Source organism: Crocuta crocuta, unplaced genomic scaffold (genome assembly GCF_008692635.1).
Source record: "Crocuta crocuta isolate KB4526 unplaced genomic scaffold, BGI_CrCroc_1.0 scaffold290, whole genome shotgun sequence".
NCBI lineage: Eukaryota > Metazoa > Chordata > Mammalia > Carnivora > Hyaenidae > Crocuta > Crocuta crocuta.
In genome coordinates this window covers 2,117,405-2,144,790 of record NW_027527429.1, presented here as the reverse complement: position 1 = coordinate 2,144,790, position 27,386 = coordinate 2,117,405, and the positions used below count along the sequence as shown (strand labels likewise).

The following is a 27,386-nucleotide window of genomic DNA, read 5'->3' as shown; positions in this document are numbered from 1 at the left end:
CACATTCCCGAACGCGACTTAGGTTCCTGCTGCGCCACCCTGCCAGGGGAGGACAGAAGCAAAACTTGACCAAAAGTCACATTGTCTGGAAAGACTTGATAAGTGAGCCCGTAAGGAATGTTCTGGAACATCTCCGCTCCAAAAACAAAATAATAAAATGTGTTTGTTCAGGTCTTGCTCAAGAGAAGCTGGAAGCCTGTGATCCGTCTCCTTGCCTACTGTCCCTGTCCCCCCAGCCCAGCCTGGGAAGCCTGGGCTCAAGCCGTGTTGTGCAGGCTCAAAGCCGTCTTGGTAACTCGCTGTCTGCTGGCCGATCCGAATTTCCTGAAGGAAACCACAAGGATTCACTTGCAGCCGTGCATCTGGCTGAGACGCGGTCCGTGTCTTGGAGAAGTTAGCAGCCTGTCTGGGAGACACCAGGCATGAAGCAGGCAGCGCCGAGGCCCAAGGCGGGAGCGCGAGGGGTGGGGGCCATCTTCCCCAGTTATGAGACCCCGGGAGGCATCCCAGACCAAGGCTGCCACCTCGGGGGGCTGGCGGCCATCGTCTGTCAAGGGCAACAGGCGCTTGAGGAGTCCGACGCCCCAGACACTTGGTCTGTGACCAAGTCCAAAATATGGAAACCAGAGTTGCCTAAAATTCCCGCCTTGCCTGCTGCTGCTGCTTAATTGCACACGCGGTGTTTCTCTTCAGTCCCACCCGTCTTGGGCTTAAAGTATCCAGTATGGTTACCGAATGCCTTTCTTTTGCCAAAAGAATGGGGAAAATGTAAGGATGCGGGCAGATGAGATGCCACAATAATACCCCGGTGCCGCCTCAAGGTGCTGAGGTTTTGCCATGATTTGTATCGCGGCTGGACCGCAGCCCACTGGCTCTCTCCCTGTTGGACGGCGGTCGGCACCAGCCCCGGCCCAGTCCTCCGGCTGCCAGCAGGTGTGTGTGTGTTTTAAGGACATAAATCCTGGCCCTTTCCTCCTCTTCTGGAACAGAGGCCTCTCTCCCCAGGAGATCGAGGGGAGTATCCCCTGGGTGCCAGCTGGGATTCAGGTAGGAGACGTGTCTGCCCCCCCACCCCCGCACCCGAGCCCCCCGGAGCAAGCAAGGCTGCATGAGTGGGTTTCTGTGTTCCGGTCTCTCTGTCTTTCCACACTGGACCCCCCGCCCCCTCCCTCCCAGCTGTGGCGCACCTGCGGTCAGCTAGGCTCCATCAGTGACTTCGTATAGAATGCACGAAGGAACAAAAATAAATAAAGTCAGACAAGGAAGAGGCTGGTGGGAGGGTTTGGAAGGACGGCTGAGCACGCACAGCCTGGAGGGATGCACTTTTTCTTCCGACCCGAAGACTCAGGAAACAACGCAGAAAATAGGACATACGTTCAGCAGCTTTCCCGCCTCTTCAGTGGTTTGCCCTAAGTGGGCAAATCCTGGCTGGGGACAGGGGGCATCCGGAGCCCATCACGGTTTCGGGCCATGGTGGACCCGGCTGTTTGCTCTCGAGTGGGCCATGGCATACACTTGGCCGTTCAAGGAGCCCAGCTGACAGACGAGGGAAGAACCAGCTGCGGGTCCTCACCAAGGATGAGAAGGCCACTTCAGTGTGACCCCCTGGGATAGGCTCCTCGCCGTTCTTCTGGCAGCTTCCTCCATTGGGGGGGGGGGGTAAGGAATTTACCCAAAAGAACAAAGACAAGAGAATGAAGTCTAGGTGATGGTGGCCAAGCAGCCATGCTTTATTTTTCATACGGCCAGTATTTGTCGTTTGTTAGAAATCAAAGAATTGCCCATCACCTTGAAATAGGGATTGGTTTCCAGTGAGCTGGACATTCAGGAAGAGATGGGAGCCAAGAAAGTGCTGTGAACTTTAGCTCCCTGACCGGGGTCACGGGAATGCCGTAAATCAAGCCAGACAAATTCCCGTGCTGGGGGTCACGGGCCTCTGTGCGGTTCCCCTGTCCCCAAGCACCAAAGCCACAGAGAAACAGACGGAGGGGCCACCACACCGACTCTTGGCCGAGGCCTCTGGATTAGTGCCACTCGGGCCCAGATGAAGGCCGACCTCCGGAGGCTCGGATGCAATAGAGAAAACAGAAATAGAAGACACGGAAACCGGCTTCCTGGGGGCTCCCCCGTCTGGCAGGGCTGGAGAGTGGGGGCCCTGAGGCCCGCAGGGTAGGGTTCAGGGCCTCACCCACTCGCCTCCTGTGGGCTTGGGGCCTTGGCAGAACGGGGCCCCGGCACCCAGGGGCGTGTGGAGGTGCCCAGAGCCCTCACCGAAGGGAAATCGAGGCGGGTGCTCTCAGTGGCTCGTGACTTTTTGTATTCCTAAGAATTTCGAAATTGGGAAGAGCAAAGCCTTGGGGAAATGACTGTAAAATGTTTCATGACCTACTTCTCAAGGCGGTATCAGCCTCAAAGTATGTTTTCTCTGGATGACTCCCTTCTTCTTTCAAGGATCATTCAGGCAATAATTAGGCATTCCTGGGTATGGCAGTTTCCCGGGGACTGTGGAAAGCCCCGGCCTTGGGGACAGCCCCCAACACGCGGGGTATCTCTCATACTGTGGTACCAACACTTGTGAAACATGAAAACAAAATGCAAAAAAAAAAAAAAAAAGGCAAGCAAACCCATCTTATTAGGAACTTAAATCAAATTCTAGGTAAAGTACAAGAAAAATTAATTCTCTGAGGTGCCTGGGTGGCTCAGTTGGTTAAGCCTCTGACTCATCAATCGACTTCGGCTCAGGTCATGATCTCACAATTTGTGAGCTCGAGCCCTGAGTCAGGCTCCGTGCTGACAGTGAGGAGCCTGCTTGGAATTCTCTCTCTCTCTCTCTCTCTCTCTCTCTCACTTTCTCTCTCTCTCTCTCTCACTTTCTCTCTCTCTCTCTCTGTCTCTCAAAATAAATAAATAAACTTAAAAAAATAAATTCTGTGATGTTTCAGAAGTATAAGGCACATCGCATGGAGGTTTTACTGATGGATGATGAAGGCGATTTCACATTCAGGGCCTTTCCCTGTCATTGACGCACTGGGGGTATCTGTCAAAAGCATTGAAATTGTCCGTGATCCTCACTGCCCGGGAACGCACATCCACGGTCAGAAAAGAAGGGATCATCTCGGTGGATGCTGCAAAGGCATTTGAGAAAATTCCACGTATTCCTGACATTAAATGCTTGTACTTAGAATTTTCAGAAGCTACAGTAAAAAGATCCCTCGCCCCCTTCATAGAGTATGCATCTCAGAAGCTGATGGGGCAGTAAAGTCATTTGTGTGAAAGTCAAGGCTGTTCTCCCCAATGTACTGTTCTGTAACATTGCTTTGAACTTCTTAAATGATTCTCTGAAACTAGAAAAAGAAGTGGAGATAAGGTCTCCCGGAGAACAGAACAATAGCAAATATAGTCTACCAGAAACGCTTCCCCCCCACCCCCATCACCAAAAACCTCCATTCAGAACCTTTACAACTAGGGGCGCCTGGGTGCCTTAGTCGGTTAAGCGTCCGACTTTCGCTTAGGTCATGATCTCGCGGTTCGTGGGTTCGAGCCCCGCGTCGGGCTCTGTGCTGACTGCCAGCTCAGAGCCTGGAGGCTGTTTCAGATTCTGTCAATCTCTCTCTCTCTCTCTCTGACCCTCCCCTGCTCACGCTGTCTCTCTCTCTCTCTCTCTCTCCTAGAAATAAATAAAACATTAAAAGAAAATTAAAAAAAAAAAAAACCTTTACAACTAATGAAACCGTTTAGAACGGAGGCCAGTTACTAAGTGAAGATACTTTTTGAAAACACTCGCGTGCATGCCAGCAATAACCCACTAGGTCATGTAATGAAATCCAAGAAGGCCAGAAAACAAAAAATACGATGCCTCACGAATGCTATGCAACAGGGGAGGACTTTGTGAAGGGGGTTCTTAGCTGGGAATCCGGCAGATTACTGTTTTGAGCGAGGAGGTCTTTGTGACTGTGAAGCTGTTTGGAAACACTTATTACCGTGGCCGTGACTTTTCTTTCCCAAATTAACTCAGATATTTAATATTTATAATATACAGTTATCCTCGGGTTCATATGGAAGACTGAGACGGCAGATATTGGAGAATGTCTGACGAAGCAGGGGGGCGGGTGGAGGGCTGTCCCCGGCAGAGGTGCTGTCTCGGGGCCCTGGTGTAGACATCACTGGAAGGCGGGGGCAGGCGGAAGACTGCAAGGAAACGGAATGCAGTAGTGCCAGAGAGTGTTCCGGAAGAACGTGCACGTCTCTCATACGCAGGTGCAGGTGACGGGGACACCTGAGTTCTCGTGAGTGGTATTCGCAGGTGACCCCCGAAAGGTGGGGAGGGGTCTGGCGGGTCTATGCAAGAGCAGCCTTAGAGGTTGTAAAGACCAGAGTTCTCTGCATAACTGTGACCCCCCGGCTCCTGGGTGCCCCCCTCCCTGAACGCACCCCTCCCTTCTCCATGAGCCAGCGAGTGGTTAATGTGTGGGTCTCTGCCATCAGGGGGCGCAGGACGCAGCCCCACGGCCTGGCCCTGTCTCTTTATTGGAGTCTGTGTGGAGATGGAGACCTGTAAACAGAGCTGTAGTTTTCTGCATCTGATCCGGAGTTAAATGCAACGCAGAACATCAAGTCTCGAGCAGCTTGGAAAGAAACAAGGCGGACCGCCCCTGCCCCCGCCTCCCCGCCAGGCCCCAGCAGGGCCTCGAGGCTGCAGAGCAGCCCATGGGGACCCTGACACAGTGCAGGTGACAGCGCCTGGTGACGGCGCCCGCCTGACGGGTTTTCCAGCTGAGGTCGTGACCCCCAGCTTACCTCGGAGTCTGTTCCTCCAGGAGGTAACACAGAATGAAGGCACGTCCCCCAGACAGTGGTGACGGTGCCGATTGGATCTTAGACACGGGCACAGGAGCCCACCCGAGTGGCGGCCGCGCTGCCCGCGGAAGGGCCACCTGCTCACGCCCTTGCTGACCGCCTCCAGGAGCTGACTTTTCTCTTTAACGTTTTGTTAAATGTTAACGTTGGAGGCGGCCGCAAACATTCGTCCATGAAACATACCAACTGAGGGCATGTAATCGTATAGAGAGGCTGACGCCCAAGGAATGAAGAGTGAGACCGTGGTTTAACGAGAATTCTGATCGTAGAATATCAAGACGGACTCTGGCAGGCACAGGGAGGCGGGAGGTGTGGACACGGCTTCCCGGCTCTCCCCCTGCTGAGCCTGGGCGCCCCTCGGGGTGGGGGTCTTGGCCCCTGTCTCACCCCAGCCGGGGCGTCTTGGAGGGATGGGGGCCGAGTGATCATGAGATCCTCATCAGGGCTCCGTTGGACTGAGTGGGGGTGAAGGGCGCCCCGTCAATGTGACCGTCCCTGCCCATCTTCCTAGGACCGTCCTAGTCAATTCCTGTGTCTGAGTCTGATTGTAAACTGCCCTTTTCACTCTCAAAACTGGGTCACTTTAGGGGATGCATCATAGGGTCCTTTCGTCCAGCGCACACACAAGCACACATACACTTTGTAGAGAAGGGTGCGCCTCAGAATGGCTCGTGCGGTTTCTGCACACCCCTTCCCCACTGCTGCGTGCCCAGCTCAGGGGGGCGTGTGCTGAAAGTCCCTCCCCGTGATTCTCACCCCCAGAACCAGGGGCTGGGTGTCAAGCTGTGGTGTGTTAGGGAAAGGACGGGGGCATTAATTTTTTTTTTTAATTTTTAATGTTTATTATTGAGAGCCAGAGACAGAGCACGAGCAGGGGAGGGGCAGAGAGAGAGGGAGACACAGAATCCAAAGCAGCTCCAGGCTCCGAGCCGTCAGCACAGAACCCGATGACGGGCTTGCACTCACGAACCGGGAGATCCGGACCTGAGCTGAAGTCAGATGCTTAACCGACTGAGCCCCCAGGCGCCCACGGGGATTTTATTGTTATAACTGAGCAGGGGCACCAGTGTCCAGACCGATGGCCTCTGGTGTTGCCTCTTTCAGCAAGCCCTGGCCAGCGGGGTCACAGAGAGCAGAGGTCGGGTCCCCTTTGTCTCCATGCTCCTCTCGGCGCCCCTGCCCACTCGCCGGCACCCTCCCCCTACGGGGCAGACTCCTGGGGGGCTCCCACCCGGGCCTGGCTCACCTGTGCCGGCGCTGCCCGTGGGCGGGCACAGCTTGCCCTCCTGCCTGTGAGCTCACGTCCCCATCCCGGCTCCCTTCCACTCAGCAGCCCAGGCTTGTGCGTCGTCTGAGTCCATGTGCTGCATCTGTGAACGTCTGTGTCAGGAAATGCTTTCTGGGGAGAGAGCTGCACACCCCAGGAGCGGCCCCCCGCCCCCCGCCTGGGCCCGCCAACTGTGGGAGCCGCCGGGCCACACAGCATCTCTTTCTGTCAGTCGGTCTGTCTGTGTCTCACAGATGCACACAGCATGCACGCTTCTGCACATGCACACCACACACTCTTGCATGCACACACCATGCACTCTCTTGCACACACACAGCGCACACTCTCACACACACTTGCACATGCACACATCATGCACACTCCTGCACATGCATACCACACTCTTGCTTGCACACACCATACACTCTCTCTCACACACACAGCGCACACTCTCACACACACTTGCATTTATACACAACATGCATTCTCTTGCATGCACACACTCACGCACAGAGTGCACCCTTGCACATGCACACATGCTTGCATGCACAAACCACACACTCCCGCACACATGTGCACACATCGTAACTGTCTTGCACACTCGCACACGGTGCACACTCTCGCACGCACCATGCACTCTTGCTGCACACAGTGCACACTTGCACTACACACTTGCACACATGGGGTGCTCTTGCACGTACACACCATGCACACCCTTGCACGTGTGCACACACTGCTGTGCTCAGGGGTCAGGATCGCTGGCAAATACGTCAGTGCAACCCCCCGCCCCCCGCTGCACCGTGGCCCCGACAGAGATGCCGGAGCCGTGCATCCTGGGCCGGGCCAGCGTGCCCCGCTTGCGGAACAGACAGTGCTCTCGAAGCAAGTGTGAATTTAGCTTGGGCCTCGACTCCTGTTATGACAACCTCAGGGCCTCTCTGCCTCTGCTGTGGTTGGAGGCGGCGGCCACCCCGGCGCGGCTTCCTCCAGGCCCTGGCCTCGCCACCGGGGGCTAATGGGCTGTGAAAACACTTCGGTTCAGGAGGAAAGCCTCTTACAGGGCGGCTCACATGCCCCGGCGAGGGGCCCACCGGGAGCCAAACCTCAGGGACAACCCGCTTCTGAGCGTTTGCTGAGCAAAAAGCTTCTTGTTACAAAGTAGAAGGGGGTCCTCTGAGCGCTGCAGAGACCTGGGCAGTCCTGGCCGCTCAGAGCAGCCAAGGGACAGGCAGACCCGGTCCAGGATGGGCAGGGCTCAGGGGAGAGCCCGGGTCCGGAGTGACCAGCGTCGGGCCCCGTGGCTTTTCGCGTGCCTGACCTCTTGCCCTGGTGTGTGGCTGGCCCAGGGCGTGGGTGGCTCGTCCACTGTGGCCCCGGGGGCAGAGCTGGAGGAGGCTTGAGCGGATGTCCACCAGACAGAGCTGCCCCCAGCGCACGCGTCTCCCCATCCTGAGACCATGAGCCCGAGGGTGTTCAGACAGGGCCGGGCAGGGCAGCCCGTGGTCAGCGCGGCCCAGGAGGGACTTGGGACCTCCATGTTCTGCCTGTTGCACTTGGAGGACCTCAGAGGGGCACCATGGCGGTCATTAGACCCCGCCTGATGGGGAGGACGGGGCAGAGGACGTTTCCTGCCCCCGGAGCCGCCTCTGCTGGCGCGCTGTCCTCGCTGTCCCCAGGGCAGGAGCCGGGCCAGCAGGGCCCCGTGCAAGTGTAGACAATGCCTTCACCACACTGCTCCCTGGGAAAACTCTGCTGATTTGAAATCCACTTGTGCTCGCTGCTGCAGCTGCTGGTCCTGAGGAGCAGGGCGGGTGCACTTGACATTAAACAGGGCGAATAAGGGGGGAGCCCGGGGAGGAGGAGGGGCAGGAGACAGCCAGGGGAAGTGACGGAGGCCGGACGGCCCGGCCTCCTCGCCCACATGGCCCTTTCCTCCCAACAGGAGAGAGGGAATGGGAATTTGAAAACAGAGCAGGGAGAACACTGTGTGTGAGTGGCAGAGTTTTCTAGAAGCCTGGCCAGCGAGGAGCCGCGAGCTCATGGAGGGAGTTGAGGAAGGTGGACCCCAGCTTCCGGGGCTTTCACAAAGGGCAGCAGAGGATGTGCCGGCTCTGCCTTGTGGAGAGGGAGGTGGCCCCGGGGACCACAAACCTGAAATGGCTGTGTTTTCACATCGAGTGCGTCACTGAGGCTTTCCCTGCTGGGGAGCCCGCCCACTTCCGTATCACGTGGCAGGGAAGAGCCGGTCCCTGAAGCTGGGGGCAAGAGCTGTGGGTCTGGTCTCAGCCCCTCCCCCCCAGCATTAACGGGACCAGCCTCGTCTCCCCTTCAGAAATCCTTCGGCTGACACCAGGCCCCCCTCCCCAAGAAGGGCCGTGAGGACCCTGGGCGCTAAGCATGTGGGCCAACAATGGATTGCACGCCTTCACCCCGCTTTCCGGAACACGTGTATCAGATGCCTGCTGTGCCCCGATGGAACATGTAAGCGAACTCTCCAGTCTCCTCGAGTTTCTAAAACCTCACAAGGCCCCCAGGGACCATGAGGACACCTGAGCAGCCCGCCACCCCCACTTCTACCTGCGAGAAGAGAGGACCAGCTTGGAGATGAGATGTGACCAATGTCACTCAGACAGCAGGTGGCAGAGGGGAGACAGGTGGGCTCAGCCTGGCCTGATGGAAGCTTCCTTGTGAAGCAGCCTCATGAAGCAGCAAGTTTACACCTGGGGTCCTCAAACCCAGCTGGTGGGGGGTGGACCCCACTCCCTGTGGGCCACACCATGGGGACCCCAGTGTCAGCCCCAGGAGAGCGTCCTGGGCCTCAGGCTGGATTGTTACCAGGCTGGAGGGGTGTGGTGACCTCGCAATGCCCCCCGGGCAGGGCAAGGGCGGGATGAGCAGTGCCTTCCCCCTCCCCCGGTGCAGAGATGTGAGACACGGCCCGTGCAGTATCACCTTTCTCACAGATAAAGGCCGTCTCGCCTGGTGCCGGTGGAGACGGACCAAGGTGGGCCTCCCCTCTCAGCCCGCCGGCTGGGGAGCCTGCTGGAAGGGTGCACGGGGACCACCTGCGCCCCGCAGCCAGCTCCAGCTCCGGACGGAAGGTTCCGGAGCCTGAGCTGAACGCACTCTGTTTTCTCTTCCCAAATCAGTGATTGGCCACTCCAGCTCCCCTGGGGTGGATGAGGAGGCAGACGGAGGCCCGGGTTTCATCGTCGGGGCCTTTTCTCCGTGGGAGGAAACATGGCGGTGGAGGGGACGCCTGAAGGAGTATTTGCCCGAGAAGCTGGGAGCAAGCAGGTGGGGGCCCGTCCAGCNCCCCCCCCCCCCCCCCAGGCAGTGCAGACAGCACGGAGGCTCGGACACCGTGGGCCCGCCGCCTCCTCTCAGGGTCCCCTGCGGCTGTCGGGCCATCTCAGGTCCCCCGCTCTTCCCGACCTCCTCCCTCCCGGGCCCACACGGCACCCGGCTGAGGCCCTCGTTCCGCCAGTTTTATTTGGTCCCTGAAATGAGGTGGGAAATGAAAACCTGGCTTCGTGTGGGTTTGTTGTGAGCCTGGTGACCAAGGGAGAGGATCTGGTTGTGATTCTGCCCCCCACGGCTGTCTGGTGTCCCGTCTGCTGCGCTGGCCCGAGGCCTGGCAGAGCATGCCGAGGTCCGGGCACCTTCCCTGCCCGGGGACCTGGGGGTTGGGGGAGACAGAGCAGGTGAGGCTCTGTCTGAGAACAGGGAGCAAGGGCGAGAATTGCCCCTCGAGATCTCCAGGGGCCCTGCAGAACCTCCTCATAACTGCTCTGTGCTGCCCAGGGGGGACGAAGGGGCTATTGGAATATGTTAGGATCATTTTGGAAAGGCGGCCAAGGTGGTTTTTACATTCTGCGAGTATGCTGGTAATCTTAGCTCGCAATCGTGTCGCTAATGAGTTTCCCACTAAGACATAAAATGTGTAGTGGACTTTGTTCTAAAGACCAACAGCGAGGCGCCCATGTTTTACGCCTGCCAGGACCCTCTTCTGGGGTCTGAGTCCCCAGCTGCTAGTGAAACATTAGCCCCTGAGCCCTTGGAAATGTCCGAGGTCACAGCTTTGCCTAGTGTCCATTGTCTTTGACTCAACAATTAATACCTGAAGCCCAAGCTAGGCTATACCAGAGGGAAAGTGGTTTCTATCCACATCCTTTTGGTTCATGGAAACATTTCCATTTCTGCTTCTTTAGTCCACAGTACAAGGTGTGCGGGAACTCAGATTTCTCCCCAGAGGGTGCTGTAGGGCTGCGGGTGCAGCAGAGGTGAGACCGATGTACATGGCAACCCCCTCACCCAGCCTGGAGTTCACCTCGCTCAACATTTGGGAAAGCAATCCTCTAGAATGCTTCCTGGAGCTGCAAAGATGTTGCATGTGTGCAGTGCGCTTGGCCGCCATCTTGGTGTGTGACTCTATGTCGCTTATGAGCTGAATGGGACGAGCGGGTCCAGAGGGAAGGCAGGGAGGCCTGTGACCTTGGGTGGGGGGCGTTGTGTGTTGGGTCAGCGGGAGCTCTGTCTTCAGCCCAGATTCCCAGCAGCAAGAGAAGCTTCTCCACGAGGGAGTTTCCCAGTGACCTCCCATTGCCACGCCTTCCTATCATGGTGGGAGTGCAGTTTCCGAGGGAGAGAGCCGGGAAAGAGGGGGAGACGTGTCCCAGCGGCCCTGGAAGATGGAACTTGGAGTAAACATGTTCACAACATCCAAGAATGTGCTTGAACGATGCACAGCGAACCCAGGCACAGATACCAAGAGGGACTCCGTGAAAGGCCGGTCCACTCAGGCACCTTGGAGCTTTCTTCCGACGGCAGCGCAGGAGCCTCCCCAGAAGTCTGGTGCCGTCATGGCAGCATGGAGGGCCTCCCAGGGCCCCGGGTCCCAGGGCAACTTTCATTCTAAGGACACCATACTGGGGTCCTGAGAACCGGGTGGCCCGTCACTTGGAGGAGGGGGAGGCGAGTGAGGGGGGCACTTTCCAGTAATAACCCACCTCCCTCAGTGCCCCGCATCTCACCAACCAAACAGGGATGCAAGCTGGAGACTAGGACCCCACCGGCACCAACCTCTGGCCGAATCACGTCACCGTATTCATCTCAGTGTTGTGCCTCTCTGTCCATTTTAATGAGCATTTTTTGAATGTTAAGTTCTTTCACTGGTTGGTTTAGTATCTTGCTGCCTGCACCCGCTCCCTGCCTCACATCCACAGCCATCGTTTCTGCTACCTGCAAATTTTCGGGAGTCTGATCCCAACATTTGGTAGAGATGAGTGAAATTAAATTATCAGACAGTTTCTCGAGGGAAATTATTTTGTGTTCTGGACAAGCCTGTATTAAAAAACCTTGCTTTGGCCTTTGAGGCAGGCTCGGTGGAATCCCCAGATGTTGACTGTCTCCCTCATGCTCCTCAGGACCCCGGCGGCCGGGCAAGGCCATGTGACTAGTTCCAACCAGTGAGCTTTGGGAGCAAGTGGCAATAGCATTTCCAGGCCGAAGTGTGGAAGAACCGGTGTACGGCCCCCCAGACTCTCTGCTGCTGCCCCAAGGGCAACATCTACAGAATGGTGGAGACGGCCACTCAGGTCCTGGGTGGCTGTGTGGCGAGGAGCCCCTGCCGACCTGGACAAGCTGAGACGTAAATGACCGTCGTGTTACCCAGTGGGATGTGGGGTCTGTGCGTTGTTGCAGCGAAGCCTCCCTTGCCCTGATGGAAACACCCTGAGAAAGGAGGGGAGACCATGAACTCATGGGCCACGGGGCCTTCGACGGGTGCGCTGTACTGTGCTCCGTAAAATGGATGTTCGCTCAGAAAAGTTACCTAAAGTGAATCATTTCCCATTCATTTCTAGAAAAGCCCAGTTTCTAAAGGCACTTTTCACTGAAGCTTTTTGCAAATCATAAAACTTTACAAAGGGTGTAACCATGGCTTCATTTATTTGTTTACTAAATGTGGGTCTCGCTATACCAGACTTCCCTGAAATAACTTATAGTCAATGTTGAAAATGTTTCATCGTTTTGCACGGCCCCTGAGCGTTATTTGACTTCCTATCTTCGGCTCAAGGGTACTGGCTTATTTTTAAGGCTTTGTGTCCGTTTCAGCTTTTGTTGGAAACTTCTTCTGTCTCCTGACTTTTCTTCCTGTGTCTTATTTTAAAGTGGATTCAACCTGAATTCTTCAAGACTACCCAGAACATCCGCATCCCATCTATGTATTGTCAAAGCTTCCTTAAGGAGCAGCTAGAAGGGAAAGTGGATTTCTGGGTTTAGGATTGAAAGTAATTCCCTTACGAACACTGCCATTGACACTGCTCTCTATGTCGACAGGGTCTTTCTTGGCAAAGGACGTGATTATGGGATGTTAAGCTGACATTCACATGGTAGTCAAGTGCATGAAAGATGTGCAGCTAAGGAAAGGGGGTTCGCATGTAAGCAGCAAGCCTGGGTTTAGCTGAAAAATACCCAAGCAGGTATCTCAACTCCTCAGCTACTCGGCTCTCAGAAAAATTACCAGGTGCTGTTTTCCATCTGTGGATCTTCGCTCTGCTGTCTTTCAAATAGAAACGGTCGCTTCTGGCTTCCAATGTCAGGACTATTGTTGCCATTGATGAAACAATGCACAGGGGTAGCTGGGAACATCCAGTAAGCGTGACATGTGTGCCCCCGTGAGCCCCCCGGTGACTGCTCAGCCTGATGACGGTTCCAGAAGGGAAGACACTGGAAGTGTTCTTTGACCCATGAGTGATGAAAAATGTTCTTTCAATTGGGGCGCCTGGGTGGCTCAGTCGATTAGCGTCTGACTTCAGCTCAGGTCATGATCTCAGGGTTCGTGGGTTCGAGCCCCGCGTCGGGCTCTGTGCTGACAGCTCAGAGCCTGGATGCCCAGATTCTGTCTCCCTCTCTCTCTGCCCCTCCTCCGCTCCTGCTCTGTCTCTCTCTCTCTCTCAAAAATAAACAGACATTTTAAAAAGTTTTTTAAAGAGAAAAATGTTCTCCTAAGAAGAGGGATTCCGGTGCCCTCCTGGGTTCAGCGGAGGGTGGAGGTGCTGCAGGGCCAGCGGGGTCCGGCAGGACGGTCATTCCACAGCCTCAGAGCACCAGCTCCTTGCGATGGCCCCGTTCGAAGAGCGCGAGTGTCTGGTCTCTGCCCCGACATGGGGACATCAGTATCGACTGGAGCAGAGTTGGTACAAAGAGAAGACCGTTCGGGGTGCGCATGTGTTCACAGGTGGCGTATGCATACGCGACATGTGTGCAGCATATGTACACGTGCATATGGTATGTGACAGTGTGACACACACGCACACCTATTACAGAAGGACTCCAGTTGCACAAACTCCGAATGTATGTAAACATCAAAGGCACTGAGTCCCTGCCGGCAGCTCTGCCTGTCCGTCCCTGTGTTTCCTGAGCCCAAGCCCCCCGTGCATCATAGATATTTTCTAGCATTTCAAGTAAAATTCTCTGTATTTATACCATAAACCAGGCTGCCTGATTTACCTAACCTGCACGTACAGACACCCCAAACCCAGACGAAGTCAGTGCACGGGACACGGAGAGGGACTCCGTCCCCCGCACAGGTGACTGCCGGCCCCCGAGTGTGCTCCGTGCAGATCTCTTAATGCATCGTGACACCTGCCACGTGCCCGGTGGCCCCTCCCCTGCGGCCCAGGGGGACCCGGCCCACTTTGTAGAGAAGTCCCGGGAGGGAGACATGCCAGGCTGCGCACCCCCAGGCGCTGGCCGCGGTCTCTGCGGGATGTGACGACATCTGGTCTGGGCCACAGCCCGTGCACAAGGGCAGGAGCCCCAGAGAGCCAGGCTAAAGTCAGGGCGCCCTCATCAGGCATCGCGGGAATGCTTCTGTTTATTTTCAGACGCACAGTCCCCGCGGGGTAGGGGTTGGGAGGCAAGGGTCAGGAAGCCTGTCAAACTGAGGGGACCCCTCCTGTGTGCTGCACCAGCAAGGAAAGGGTGTCTCCCTCAGGCTTTGTTTCAACTAGTCTCTAAATGTTTTTATTTATTTTTGAGAGAGAGAGAGAGAGAGAGAGAGAGAGTGCCAGTAGGGGAGGGGCAGGGAGAGAGGGAGACACAGAATCGGAAGCAGCTCCAGGCTCTGAGCTGTCAGCACAGAGCCCGACGCGGGGCTCCAACTCACAGACTCACAAACCATGAGATCATGACCTGAGCTAAGTCAGATGCTCGACCGACTGAGCCCCCCGGGCACTCCAATTTTCTTTTTCAGAAATGTGCGTGCACGCACAGTCACTTCTCATATTTTTCTCATTTGAAAATATTTTGAAAAAAACCCCATAGGTTTATTTGAGTATGTTATAACTTATAAATGCAGAATTCAGTCCAGGAATATTGAGTGTTTAAACAATTGAGCAATAAACGACATGATCCTGTAACCCTTGACCCTGACCTTGAGCGCAGGGAGCCACTGTGACGAGGGCAGGGTTCTTTACGCTGTGGTATCAAGGCCAAAGCCAAGGCAGTAGCGTCTGTTGGGCCGGGACCTGCCCTTCCGATTGGAGCCCTTCGGTCGTCCGCTGTCATGTGACTCGGTTTCTGACCCCATGACATGCACCAAGGAAGGGGACAGCACCGCGTCTCTGTGGGCTGGCGCCCACCCCGGGGAAGGAAGCTCGTGGACAGGAGGACCCCGAAGTTAGAAGTGTGAGTCTCCAAAACGAAACGTTGGGAATCACAACTCTGCCTGAAAGCGTCCGCTGGATGTCATTTTTGGGAGAAAACACCTGACATGCTTTCCAGAGGCGACGCCAACGCCAAGTGCTGCAAGATCAGCCGGTTCCCATGACCCTGTCGGCAGGGCTGGCCCGGCTCACCCTGTGGCCAAGCTGAGCGTCCCCGGGGCCCTGGCCGGGCAGGGGTGCCGACGCGAGCGTCTTCCCGGACCTCCCTTGGGGCTTGCAGCGTTCACGCCGGGGCTGTACCCTCTTGGCGGCGCCAGCCTGGGTCCCAGCCTTGACTCTGTCTCTCTGTCTGCTGTCCCCATGGCTGCGGGCTCCCAGGTGTGTGAGGGCTGCTGCGGGGTGGGCCACAGGGGGAGACAGGTGGGGACGGGAGAGTGACCCCTTCACCCTGCAAGGAGGCGAGGTCGTGAAAGGCACACGGAGGCCCCGAGATAAGAAAGAGTGGAAGTTCAGAGGTCAGGGGTCACACTCTGCTGGCCCAGGGTACTGTCACTGGGGCCTGGGAGGTCAAGGGCCTGCACATTTTCGAGGTGGGACGGCGGGTCCAATAAACCCTGCCGTTCTTGGGTCTCTGCTGCCTCTGTCCCTCTCCAGTCTGTCGTTAGGACGCCTGAGCACTCGCAAGGTGTCTGTCTCAACTAGTAGCCCAGCACAGGGAACATCTGGGACGCGGGTGAGAGAGGCCGCGCAGCTGGGATGGGGCGCTGAGGTCTGTTTGCGGGCCGTTTACCCTTTCTTCTTCCGTGTGTCCATTAAGTTGGCGGTTTATCCAGTCCCGGCTCTTGCTGGCTGTTAACCCGCATGTTGTTTCCTCTCGTTGTGTCCGTGGAACCGGCCGGGGGCAGCCACGCAGCCCCTCCCTTGAAAGCCGGCGCCTTGGCTCCGGTGAGCCTCTGGGATGGCCGGCCCTCCTGCGGCGCTGTGGCCCGTGCCGCCCGGGTCTGCATCTGTAGACGAACTGGACAGAGCATGTGCTGGTTGGTTTCTAAATATGTGTTTCCAGAGGTCAGTTTCATCCGCGTGGTGCTGAGGCTTGAGGGTGTGAAGCGGGCTGCAAGTGACGGAGCCCAGAGCTTGGGAAGCAAAAGGCTTTGTCCCTGTTGCTGAAGGGGTGGGTGAGCTAAGGCCACGTCCGTGCTGCTGACAACCGGGATGTCCAAGGGCCTGGAAGTGCGTGCTCCACACCAGGCCCCGGGTGCTGCTGAGCCGCCGCGCCTGCTGGCACCAGGGAGCCCAGAGATGGGCGGGCCGAGGACCGGGGCAGAGGAAGGCTCTTCCCATTACATGGTGAGGACTCAGCATTCTTCTGAGTGTGCGTGAATATACGCCTGCTATTTCTAAAGTAGCATATTTTCTCTGGGTCATCAAAAAAAAAAAAAAAAGTGTTCAGGGGCGCCTAGGTTGCTCAGTCGGTTAAGCATCTGACTTCAGCTCAGATCACGATCTCATGGTTAGTGGGTTAGAGCCTCACGTCGGGCTCTGTGCTGACAGCTCAGAGCCTGGAGCTGCTTCAGATTCTGTCTGCCTCTCTCTGTGCCCCTCCCCTGCTCATGTTCTGTCTCTCTCTCACACGCTCAAGAATAAATTTCAAAAATTAAAGAAAAAATACTTTAAAAAGGGTGTCCAAGAAAATAGATTCAGGAGTAGCTATTCCTGTAAACAGTTTTGTGTTTTAAAAATGCCTTTTTCCGAGACTGACTTTGGGAAGCGAATGCTGGTGGCCCTCGCTAGCGAGAGGCATCGCCAAAGCCGATTCCCTGCTGGAAATGGTTGTGTCTCCCGTTTTCACTGTTGGGGGAAATAGTCTCTGAGATGTTCATTCGCACCAAAGCAAGGCGGCTCGCACACCCTGGGGCTCTGGCTTCAGTTCCCAGGCCTTGGCTCCTCCGCTGTGCGGCCAGCCCAGTTTGCGGCCCGGGGCCACCATCCCTGGTCCCGGCGCTGCCTCGGAGGTCGGCGAGAGCCCCCTCGGGAGCCCTCCCTGCCCCCGGCCCGCAGCACTGGTGGGCGCTCTGCTGGGCTCGGTGACCCCGCCTGCCAGGTGCTGGTGGGGACCGGTTCTCCTCCCTCCAGCAGGGGGCGCCGCACGTGGCCTCTTGGGGACTCACCTGCCGCGGCCTCTCCTGCATCCTGGTCTGTCGCTCACAGGAAGCACAGAGCTGGAGAACAAGCCCGGGTTTGGGTTTGAATCCAGACAAAGGCAATTAGCCCGTCCCTCCTCCCTTCAAAGACCGGGTGACGGGGGCCCCGCCCAGAGTGCATGTGAAGCCCCTTCCGGGGCCCGAGCCGGGCACCCTGCTGAGTGAACCCCTCCTCCAGCGTGTCCCCCAAACACCTCCAGCTCAATGCCACCTGCTGAGCTCTAGCTGTTTCCCCACAAAGCACCTCCCTCCTCTTCCCCCCTTAGCTCCTGGGTCACGTGCCTCGCCCAAGACCCTGCCGCTGGAGGCCCCCCTCCTGGCGGTCCTCGAGCCCCGCCCCACAGTGACCCTGCGAAGGCGGCCCGGTCCTGCCGGTGCCCCTGCTCTTCTCACTGGTCCCCGTTCCCCTTGGGGCCCTGCCCACCCCAGCCTCTCCCCAGGGTCACGGCTCACATCACCCCCAACCCCCTTCCCTCCCGCCTTCCTGCAGCGCGCACACAAGCCCCCTTCACCCTTCTCGGCCCCCGGGCCAGAGATCCTCGGAACCCCAGCTCCAAGCCCCAAATCTGTGAAGAGCTCCCCAGACCTCCCACCCGACCGGACGTTTACTTATTGCTTCTGTGTGCCTTTATTATGCACCTTTTTATACCTGGGATCTTGCTATATTTTGCTCGAACCATTTACATTTGTAGCAAAATGGTTGTAGATCCCACATACTTTCATCGTGCCTTTGTTAGAACGTTTGTTATATGCTTGTTAGGATGACGTGTTCCGTTGTCTGTCCCCAGAACTGGCGTGGGACCGGGACGAAGCCGTCCTCGGCATTACAGGCGGCCAGCAGAGCGCCTGACTTCCGCGGACCTTCCGTTAATTTCCTCTTGAGCCGCTGCCACCGTCACGGGGTGGGTTGTGTCCTCAGACAGTCATTTGTCAAGTGCGCAGACATTTACTAAGCCGGGGTCCGTGGGTCTGGACCACGTGACGGGCTGTAGGGAGCGGGTCCGTCGTGTGGGGACTTCTGCCTCGGGGCTCGGGGCTTCGCTGACCCGCGTCCGTCCCCTCCGTCTCCTGGTCTCTGAAGTGACGTCGCTGGATGGGTCGTCCCCACAGGCACTTCCTGCGCCGCCGGCCTGAACTCGGGCCCTGCAGGCTGGTTTTCTACGCCGCCTCCTTTGGCTCCCGGGCTTTCTCTGAAAGCTGAATTGGTGACATCTGGAGAAATCGGCTTTGCCGGTGGAGGCAGTTCCTGGGTTCGGAGCCCCGCGTCCTGGGAGGAGGCCGCACCCTCCTGCCACCTGCTGACTCAGGCCCGCTGTCCCTCGCTGCCTCTGGGCGTGGGGCCACCCTCTCCGTGTCCCCTGACTCACGGAGGACACGGGGAGCAGGGCAGCCCCCGCGGGCCCGAGAGCTGGCCAGGGAAGCCGGCCGCGTCCCTCCGAGGCCCAGAGCCGGGAAGGCGCCTCCCAGGGAGACGGCTGTGGGTGGAGGCCAGCCTGCCTTTCCCCCACGTGGCTNTGGGTGGAGCCCTGCCTGCCTTTCCTCCACGTGGCTCTCAGGCCGGCAGGCGGCCGCTCCAGACACGGGCAGCCTGCACCCCCGACGCCAGGCCCTGACGGGAGAGACACAGACGGAGAGACAGTGCTGCTTCCCAGTTGGCAGAGACTCTCGCTCCCCTGAAGGAGCAAGGCCGACAGTTCGGCCGTGGGCCACTGGGGAGCCGTGGACGAGGGGAGCGTGGACGGTGGTGAACGTGGACGAGGGGAGCGCGGGCGGAGGGGAGCGCGGGCGGAGGGGAGCCCTGGAAGATGAGCCCCCCCCTCCCCCGCATCATAAATACAGTCACTGCAGACACAGTTCCTCTTTCTCAGGCACAAGGCAGGCTGGGGCTCAGGCTCCCGGGCCCCGGAGCTCAGAGAGGGGACTGTGGCTTCTCACCCACCCCCCTCCACCCCCATCCCCCAGGCCCCAGGCCCTGAGCGCAGGTGCCCCACACAAGCGGCTGCTGGAAGCGTGGGCCTGCCGTGGAAGCAGAGAGAGGCCAGGAACTCGCCACCTGCGCGGCCTCCCTTCCCGCCGTCTCTCTGCATCCTGGACGCACCGGAGCCTCTGGTCCCAGGAACCCGGAGGTCCCGCCAGGCCGTGCGAGTGCAGTGCCTCAGCCACTCCCTGCCCTCAGCCACTCCCTGCCCTCAGCCACTCCCCTGCCTGGCAGCAGAGGCCAGCAGCAGAGGCCCGGCAGCCCGCCGGCGTCCTGGGAGCCTGTGGGTGCCAGGGGACACCCCACACGCCCCACCCATTCTTGGGAAAGCGGACCCTCCACAGGGGAATGGGCCAGGCCCTGTCCAGCACAGAAGCTCCTGGATCTGGACTCTGGCCTGCTTGGCAGAGCGCCGTGGCCTATGGGAACCCTTTGGCCGTGGCCTCCGTTTGACTCTTAAAAAAAGGGCCCCGGGACCGGCAGAGAGGGACCAGAGCGTCCTGCCTGTCCGAGCCACTGCCTGACCCGGGGACGAGACGCAGAACACCACGTACAGGGCAGGGGCGCCTCGGGGACGTGGCTGGGAGAGCGGGGTGGCTGGGGCCCCGGCAGCCGGAGGAGGCTGGCGAAACCCTTGCAAATCGGACGGCTTCTTGACTTGGTTTGCCTCGGCGACGGCAGTTTGCCTTTATCCGTCCTCTCCCGCCTCCACCATCGTACCCACGGGTGCCCCGTGCCCTCTGACGCCCCGTAGAACCCCCGTCATAGGGCACAGAGTCTGAGCTTCTCATTTAGATGTGAGCTCTTCCCTGGTATGTTCTGTTTGCCATCGAGGCTTCTCTAACCTTCTGCCCCTCGGGGCTTCAGGACAGGTGCGCAGAGGGTGGTAGCCAGGGGAGGGGGCCTGGCGGCGAGCATGCCCCCCTTCGCCCCACCGGGGGCCCCCACGCGCTGCCCTCACCCCACCCAGCACCCAGCAAGGGCGGCCGGGTCTCCGCCTTTCTGATCAGCCAGGTGAGCCCCTTGCCTGCAGATGACACCTGGAGGGGTTGCAGCCTCTCTCCTCTGAAAGCACCTCCTCTTATTTCTCTGTCTCTGGACAAGTCACAGAGATAGGCGCTGGGGTGAGGCGGCTCTGGGGGGCGGGCTGGGCACTTGCCAGTGCAGAGGCTGACTCCATGGCTCAGGGCGGCACCTGCGCATCTCATGAGCTCTGGACTGACGCAGATGCCGCCGGCCGGCACCCGCCTTCTGAGTGGCAGGAACATAGAAGGCGTGAGAGCCATTCTAGAAGGGGGCCCCCCCGACACTTCACTCCTGCACAAGCCCTGCACTGGGGTCTGTTCCATCTTTTCACTGTAGGCCTCTTTTGACGGGGGTTTACTGAGCATTTACTACGTGCGAGGTGTTGGTTTAGACTGTGGAGACCCAGCTGGGGAAGAAAAAGCATCCTGCCCCCTTGAGGTGACAGGAGAGTTGGGCACAAGCCAGGCAAGGCTCTAGGCCTTTTGTCTGCTACGGCCCCTTGGACCCTATAGCACCGAGGCGGCAGGTCCTAGTATGGCCCTTGGGGGGAGGGGCTGAGGCCCAGGGAGGCGAAGCCGCTCTCCTAAGGCTGCAGTGCCCGTGGGTGGCAGCACTGGGATTCAGCTCAAGGCCTGCGTCCTTGGCTCTTGTCTTACCAGGAGCTTCCGGAATGCTCGTGGCCGTTTGACCACAGGTCTCGGCCCCTCCTGAGCCACTCGTCCGCAGCCCCGTCCTGTGCTGCGCTTCCCCACGTTAAGTGGCCAGCGCTCATGGACTAAAGCCTGCTTGGTTGGAAGGAAGGGATTCTTTAAACATGTAACGTGACTTGGCTTTGCTGACATCCTACTCAGAGTCTATGACCCGGCCTTCGGTTCCGACGCCGTCTGGACAGGACTCAGACTTGTGTCTCGATGGCATTTCGTGGGNCCAATTCTGCCCTGCACCTAAAACGGCTCTAAAAAAATAATCTTCAGAAAAATCTATCAACAACAAACATAAGTCAAATTGAAGTGTTTTCTCATCTTTAAATTCTGGAACGGCGTAAATAATAGACAGGAAGGACCTGGTCACAGAAGGTTCTGTTTAATGCTCCGGTAAGATAACCTGGCCCCGGGTTCCCTGTAGGGCAGATACGGGTCTTTGGTGACCTGGTCAGCTTGTCTTACAAATGTTGATGCGTTCAGATTTCCGGCCTCTGCAGTGGGTTTGGTGAGCCGAGTAGTATATCGGAGGGCGTGGTGGTGACGAATGGACGGGGTGTCTGGCGTGCGGTGCCGCGGCCCTGGGCGGGCGGGAGCTCGGGCTCGCTGGGGACCCACAGACGTGCCCCCCGCTTCACCTCGGGTGCTGGGGCTTTCCCACCAGTGTTCGCGTTTGCCTGTTCGCTTCGCAGCGGGACGACCGTGACGCTGTTTGCTGTCATCCTTGCAGAGGCAGCAGCCCTCACGATCTTCCTCTTCCTCCGGGTGGAAGACCTGTTCAAGGGGCGTTTCCCCCGACGTGGCACCTGGGGCGCATTTTCTGAGGTCATTTCTGCCTCGGCATGTTCCTTCCGCTCCCTGACGTGGCCCATGGACCCCTTTCCCGAGGAACATGGGGCCTCGCGGGACTGGCCGTCGGCGGAACGCATCTGCACACACAGGAATCCACCCTCATCTGGTGCTTTTTTGTTCCTTTTTCTGTCTGGAAGCCTGTAGGAGGCTTTCTGTTCTCTTAGGGTCCAGAACGTTCCTTGTGATGTGGCTCGCTTACCCATGTTGTCAGTGTTTCTTCCCAGAACTCTGCATCCCTTTAATCTGGGGCTGCCGATCTTTCTTGAGCAGGGGACGTCTTCCTGCGTGTCTCCTGTGGCCGCCTCTCTTCCCTCCTTCCACGTTCCTGGTCTTTTGCTCAGATGCTGGAGCACGAGTTGGTGTCCGGTTTATTGATCATTTTTTATCGGGCCTGTTTGGCTAGTTTGTTCCCATTACTTGAGAAATACTCCACTTCCGCGCTTTGTGGTTTCCAAGAGCCCTTCCCTGGTTCCCGGGTGCTCCTTTGGAAGCAGAGCACCCTTATTCTATCCACGCAGACTGCCCGTGGCTTCTCCCCAAATGGTAAACTCCACCGTTCGGAAAGTTTGATCCACGTGCTCTGGGCCACTCGTGAGGCGCTTGGCAGCTGACCTCCCCGCCGTGGCCCACCATCGCCCGACGTGAGGCCCCATGTGCTTTCCACTCGTATTTATGGCACGTCTGAGTGGTGTCGGTAAGCGGGTTCTGTGTCTGCAGCCAAGCCCTGCAGCCATGTTCAAACGGCCAGGAGGCTGTGCCCAGGCTTGGCGAGGGCACGGGGGCCCCAGCTGGAGAGCAGTGCGCCACGAGTGCCCGAGCCGGGGGACTGGCCCGTGTGGGATGGGCAGGACCGTCCAGGCAGGTGGCAGACGTCAGCTCCACCTCTGGGCTCGTCACCGTTCACCTGCACAGGGCGCAGTCCCCCGGTGTCGGTGTTCTGGGAGCCCAGGAGCTGGGGGACTTTGTTTGGGGCATGGTGACCGGGGAGGAGAGAAACAACAGGTGGCAGCAAGCGTGGACTGGCCGGTGGTGGCTCCTTGGTGGGAGCTGGGCAACGCCAGGGTCTGGTGGAGGCAGATGCCTCCACATGCCACGCCAAAGAGGGCGGTGAGGGCCGCGGTGAGGCCCTGGGCATCTGCTCCGCGCTCTGCCCCGTGGCCGTGCTCCTGGGTTTCTGTGGGCAGTTCCTGGCCTCCTGAGCCTCACATTCTACCCCCCTTCGCAGTCTCCACTGGCAAAATCTCAGGGGGGTGGTGTGTGTGCACGCGCGTGCACACTGTGCTGATTAGGGATCACACATCTGTACCCATTTCCCTCCCCCCTTACTCCCCATCCTGCCTGTTCTGGGCGGTCCCGCAAAGTTCAAGGCACTTTGTCCCTTCCGTTTCTGGCTGCAGAGTCTGATTTGGACTAACTTTTAAAAGGTTGCCAGTGTCTACCGTGTGTTCTAGGTGTTTACAAACACGTTTCTTCTCCCCTGTTAGATTTCTCTGTTTCATTTCTGGGCTTTTTAAATAACTGATAGCATTTCTGAGACATGATAGAAGCTCAGTACACGTTAGGAAGATGGATAAATGGATGGATGATGGATGNTGGAGATGGGTGGTTGGATGGATGGGTGATGGATAGATGTGTGGGTGAGTGGGTGGATGAATAGTTGGGTGGGTGGGTAGATGGGAATGGGTGGATGGATAGATGTATAGCTGGGTGGAAGGAAGGAAGGGTGGGTGGGTAGATATGTGGATGGTAGGTGGATGGATGGACAGATGGATGGATGGATGGTGGGTACATGGATGGATGGATGGATGGATGGATGGATGGATGTTGGGTACATGGGTGGATGGATGGATGGATGGATGGATGGATGGACGGATGGATGGATGGGTGGTGGGTACATGGATGGATGGATGGATGGATGGATGGACAGATGGATGGAAGGCCTTATAATAAAATCTCCCCCCTTAAGCCCCTTGCCTCACTGTCTGGAGAATTTGTGTTGGTGTTTCACTCCCTGGATTAGGTCCTGGAAACAAGGGTCAATTAAGACCCTTTACTGCATATTTGTGCCCAAGGGTCTGGCATGGCAGAGGGCAGTACAGGCACGCTCTCAGCGCAGCCGCTGCTCTGCCCGTCACCCACCCTCCTGCAAGGCAGACAGATGCTGAGAACAAACGACAGACAGGGCACACGCCTACGGTTTCAGGTGGCTGTTCCACGCGGGAGGCAGTCCTGGGCCCCAGATGTTTTACATTTGTTGCCGAGAACGCTGCTCATGTCAGCAGACGTGGCTGGGGTCAGGGTGACATCAAGGGAGCCAGGCCCACAGGCTCTGGGTCAAGAAGACTAATGAAACTGCTCATTTCTGCCCGAGCCCGGGGCCCCGCGGGTGCACGGAGCAGCCCTGAAACGCACCACTACTGGGGGACGGCCTCTGCCATTTTTGGCTTCTCATGGACGATACTGTATTTCCCCTTGGAGGGTTGGTGCAGCTCATATATCAAAAACTGTTGTAATTATTTCCTCCCTCTGAGGAAGGGTTCCATTTAGCTTTCTCTAGCTGCCCCCCTCATTAATTATCTAATTACAACCACATTCTCCAAGAGAGAGCAGCCTTTGACTTTCTGCCCGGGACCACTTAGAAAGGCGTACATATTTGGAGTGCTCTGGGCTCGAAAGAAAAGTGTGTGTGTGTGTGTGTGTGTGTGTGTATTTTCACACTCATGAATTTCTTTCAGGGGAAAATGTGTCTTAACTTTCTCAGACCTTTGTCTTGGCCCAGCAGGACTTTCTAGAGTTCTCTGGGGATCTGGGGGGAGGGAGTTGCGGGTGCAGGCAGAGGAGGAAGCTTCCTGCCACCCACTGCCCGGTGGTTTGAGGGACACTCACACTCATGTGCACACACACACACGCACTACAGAAGATGTCACCATCGCTGGATCAAAAATCCTTCTGGGGCGCCTGGGTGGCTTAGTCGGTTGGGCGTCCGACTTTCGCTTAGGTCATGATCTCGCGGTTCGTGGGTTCGAGCCCCGCGTCGGGCTCTGTGCTGACTGCCAGCTCAGAGCCTGGAGCCTGTTTCAGTCTGTGTCTCCCTCTCTCTCTGACCCTCCCCTGCTCACGCTGTCTCTCTCTCTCCTAGAAATAAATAAAAATATTTAAAAAATTAAAAAAAAAATCCTTCTGTTTTGTATCGTTACTCATCATGGTCCCGGGACCTGGGGTCCCTGTCCTTGACCTCTTGTCCTGGAGGGAAGGTGCTCATGGTGACCCTTCCCGCAGCCTTCTCCCTGGTAAGGCCATTGCCGACTCCTCCCCACCCCTAGCCCCTGCCGGCCTCACCCTTCTGTCTCGGCACTTGGGCCTGCGGCCGCAGAGCCCGTCCGGCGCCCCCCAGCCCACCCCCGGCCGCAGGGCATCAGGGTAAAGGCCGGCCTCGTGTCCGTTCACCCCCAGGGCCCCGGCGGCCCCAGCACGTAGATGACTCTGGTAAACGCACTTGTCTCCTTTGGTTATGAAGTTGACCTGGCTATTCCCGTGTTTGTTCTCCAGATGAGGAAGTGCGTGCTGCGCGCCCGGGCCCGGGGGTGGGCACCGAAGGTCGCAGGGCACCCAGATCCAGTGCCCACCGGCCAGTCCACAGAATCCCTAGCAAAGTCCAGGGGCTCCAGGGAAGGATGCCATCAATTTGGGATTGGCTGCACGCTGGCCCAGTGGTCTGTGGGACGGGGGTCCCGCGGGACGAGGCTACCGGCCGGCAGCCCTCGGCCCCAGAGCAGCCGGCGACACGCTGGCCACAGCTGCCCCCTGGGGGGCGTCGTCCTCCCCTCGGCCCCTGCAGCACCTTTCCAGCAGGCGTACGGGTCCTTGACCAGACACCCGTGCCCAGCTGTAGGGGCCCCCGGCCTCCCGGCCTTCCCACTGCCGTGCTTGTGACCTTGGGCTCACGGCGGCCACGTCTCTCTATGGTGTGGAGATCACGCCCTGCCCTGGGCTTCTCTCCAGGAAGCACCTCCTCTGTAGCGGGCGTCCTGGGCACACACGGCAGCAANNCTTCTCACCCCCTCTCCATCCTAACCCCCGCCCCCCCCCGCCCAGGCAGCAGACCCCCTGGCGAGCACAGCTTCCTCACAGGAAGGCCACGGTGTCTCTGGGAGAGCGTGGCCCTTGTCCATGGGCTGGGCTCCGGGTGGGCACCTCACCGGCCGGTCCCACGGGTGGGCGGGGGCTGGGAGGAGGCGCTCTGGGGGCCCCTGGGTGGACTCACAGGAAGCTCTGCGACAGCCCTGGTTTCACCGACACACGTGCTCTCGGGCCCTCACACACTCGCGGGCCCTCATATGTGCTCGCGGGTCCTGGGAGATGGGACGGTTGTGCAGGTTGTGTACCCTGATCACAGTGGAGGGCGCCAGGATCGCTGTGTGATGAGATGGCTGAGGACTGCACACACAACACACAATCACACGCAACCACACACACATCACATACATGTAACCACAGACACCACATATACACAACCACACGCTACATACATACACACAACCACACACACAACCACACACACCACATACATCACGTGTACACAACCACATGCTACATACATACACACACAACCACACCTGCGTGCAGTGAGGGCTCACGCTCCCTCTCCCTTGTCTTCCAGGCTGTCCTGCGGGGCTGAGGCGCACGCGGAACCGGGGCGCCTCCCCGCCTGTCACTTCTGGAGCCGGTACAACCTCAAGGGACCCGCCCTGCTCCCGGCACGGCGCCCGGACACGGGGACAGCAGCGGCAGCGCGGAAGAGCCCGGACCGCACACCTCCTCCCCCAAGACGGTCCCTGCTGGTGACACGGGCGTTGTCGTCCTTGCCACTGCTCGGATTTTCCTTCTGGGTTTTTTTTTTGTTTTTCTTTTTTTGTTTGTTTTCTTTTTGGCGGGGAGGGGGGATTTGTTCTTTCTGAAAATCCCTAGATTCAGGACCATATTTACGAGGATTTAAAGTTTGGATTTGTATTTCCCTCTAAGTGCCTTTTTAATGTATATTTTTTTAATAAAACAGAAATGCATTCCTGTACAACTCTGTTTAAACTGGACCAAGGCTCTCAGCAAAAGAACCTCGCATGCCCCTCCCCCAGCCTCTGCATGACTGGTCCAAGCCCAGACCCTCCTCACCCCCCTCTCTCTCTCTCGCTCTCACTCACTCTCTCGTGATTTGTTCAGCTAACCATTTTTTAAAATATTTTCTGTTTCAGTGTATATGTTGCTTATTTGTTTTATTTATTGAGATATTTTTAACAAGCTCGGTGACTGCAGTGTGGCTGTGTACCTGCCCCTCCCAGGAACAATAAAGGCGTCCGTGCAGCCCGGTCTTCCCTCTTCTCTTCTGTACTTCGCAGCAAGGAATCAGCCTGAGAAAGGTGCAGCGGGTCGCAGGAAGGACCAGTGCTTCGCCTTAGAAGGAACGAGAAAGGGTGTGAGGCCGCGCGTGCCACGGGTAGTCATGCAGCGTTCTAGAAGCCGCCGTCCCTGACGTGGTGCGGAGGGCCACGGGCCCAGGCCTGGGAAGGCGGGGGAGGCGGCCTCGGCCCCCTGGTGCGTCAGGCTTCTCAGCTGGGGCCTCCCCGAAGCCCCCGCCGCGGCGGACAGCACCACCCTCTAGGCCACCGCCTGCCCGTGCCACGGAGACTGGGCGCATCCTGAGCCCCATCCCGCTGTCCACGGCCGAGGCCCCGCAGGCTCTGCAGAGCCTTCCCCGCGGCCTTCCCCGCACCCAGGCCACTCCCTCGCGTTCTCAGAAGGGCCCAGACTGCCCTGGGCTCCATGTGCGGGTGTCCGGCC

The 27,386-nt window shown here is 58.0% G+C and overlaps 1 protein-coding gene across 1 annotated transcript in view; it reads left to right on the top strand.

The window, feature by feature from the left end:
• TWIST2 (twist family bHLH transcription factor 2) overlaps window positions 1–26,897 on the top strand; it is a 51,122-nt gene extending 24,225 nt beyond the window's left edge. Inside the window, exon 2 of the mRNA XM_077758667.1 lies at window positions 26,212–26,897. The gene's annotated coding sequence lies outside the window, so the exon portion shown is untranslated. The remainder of the gene's footprint in view (window positions 1–26,211) is intronic.
• Window positions 26,898–27,386: the final 489 nt, after the last annotated feature.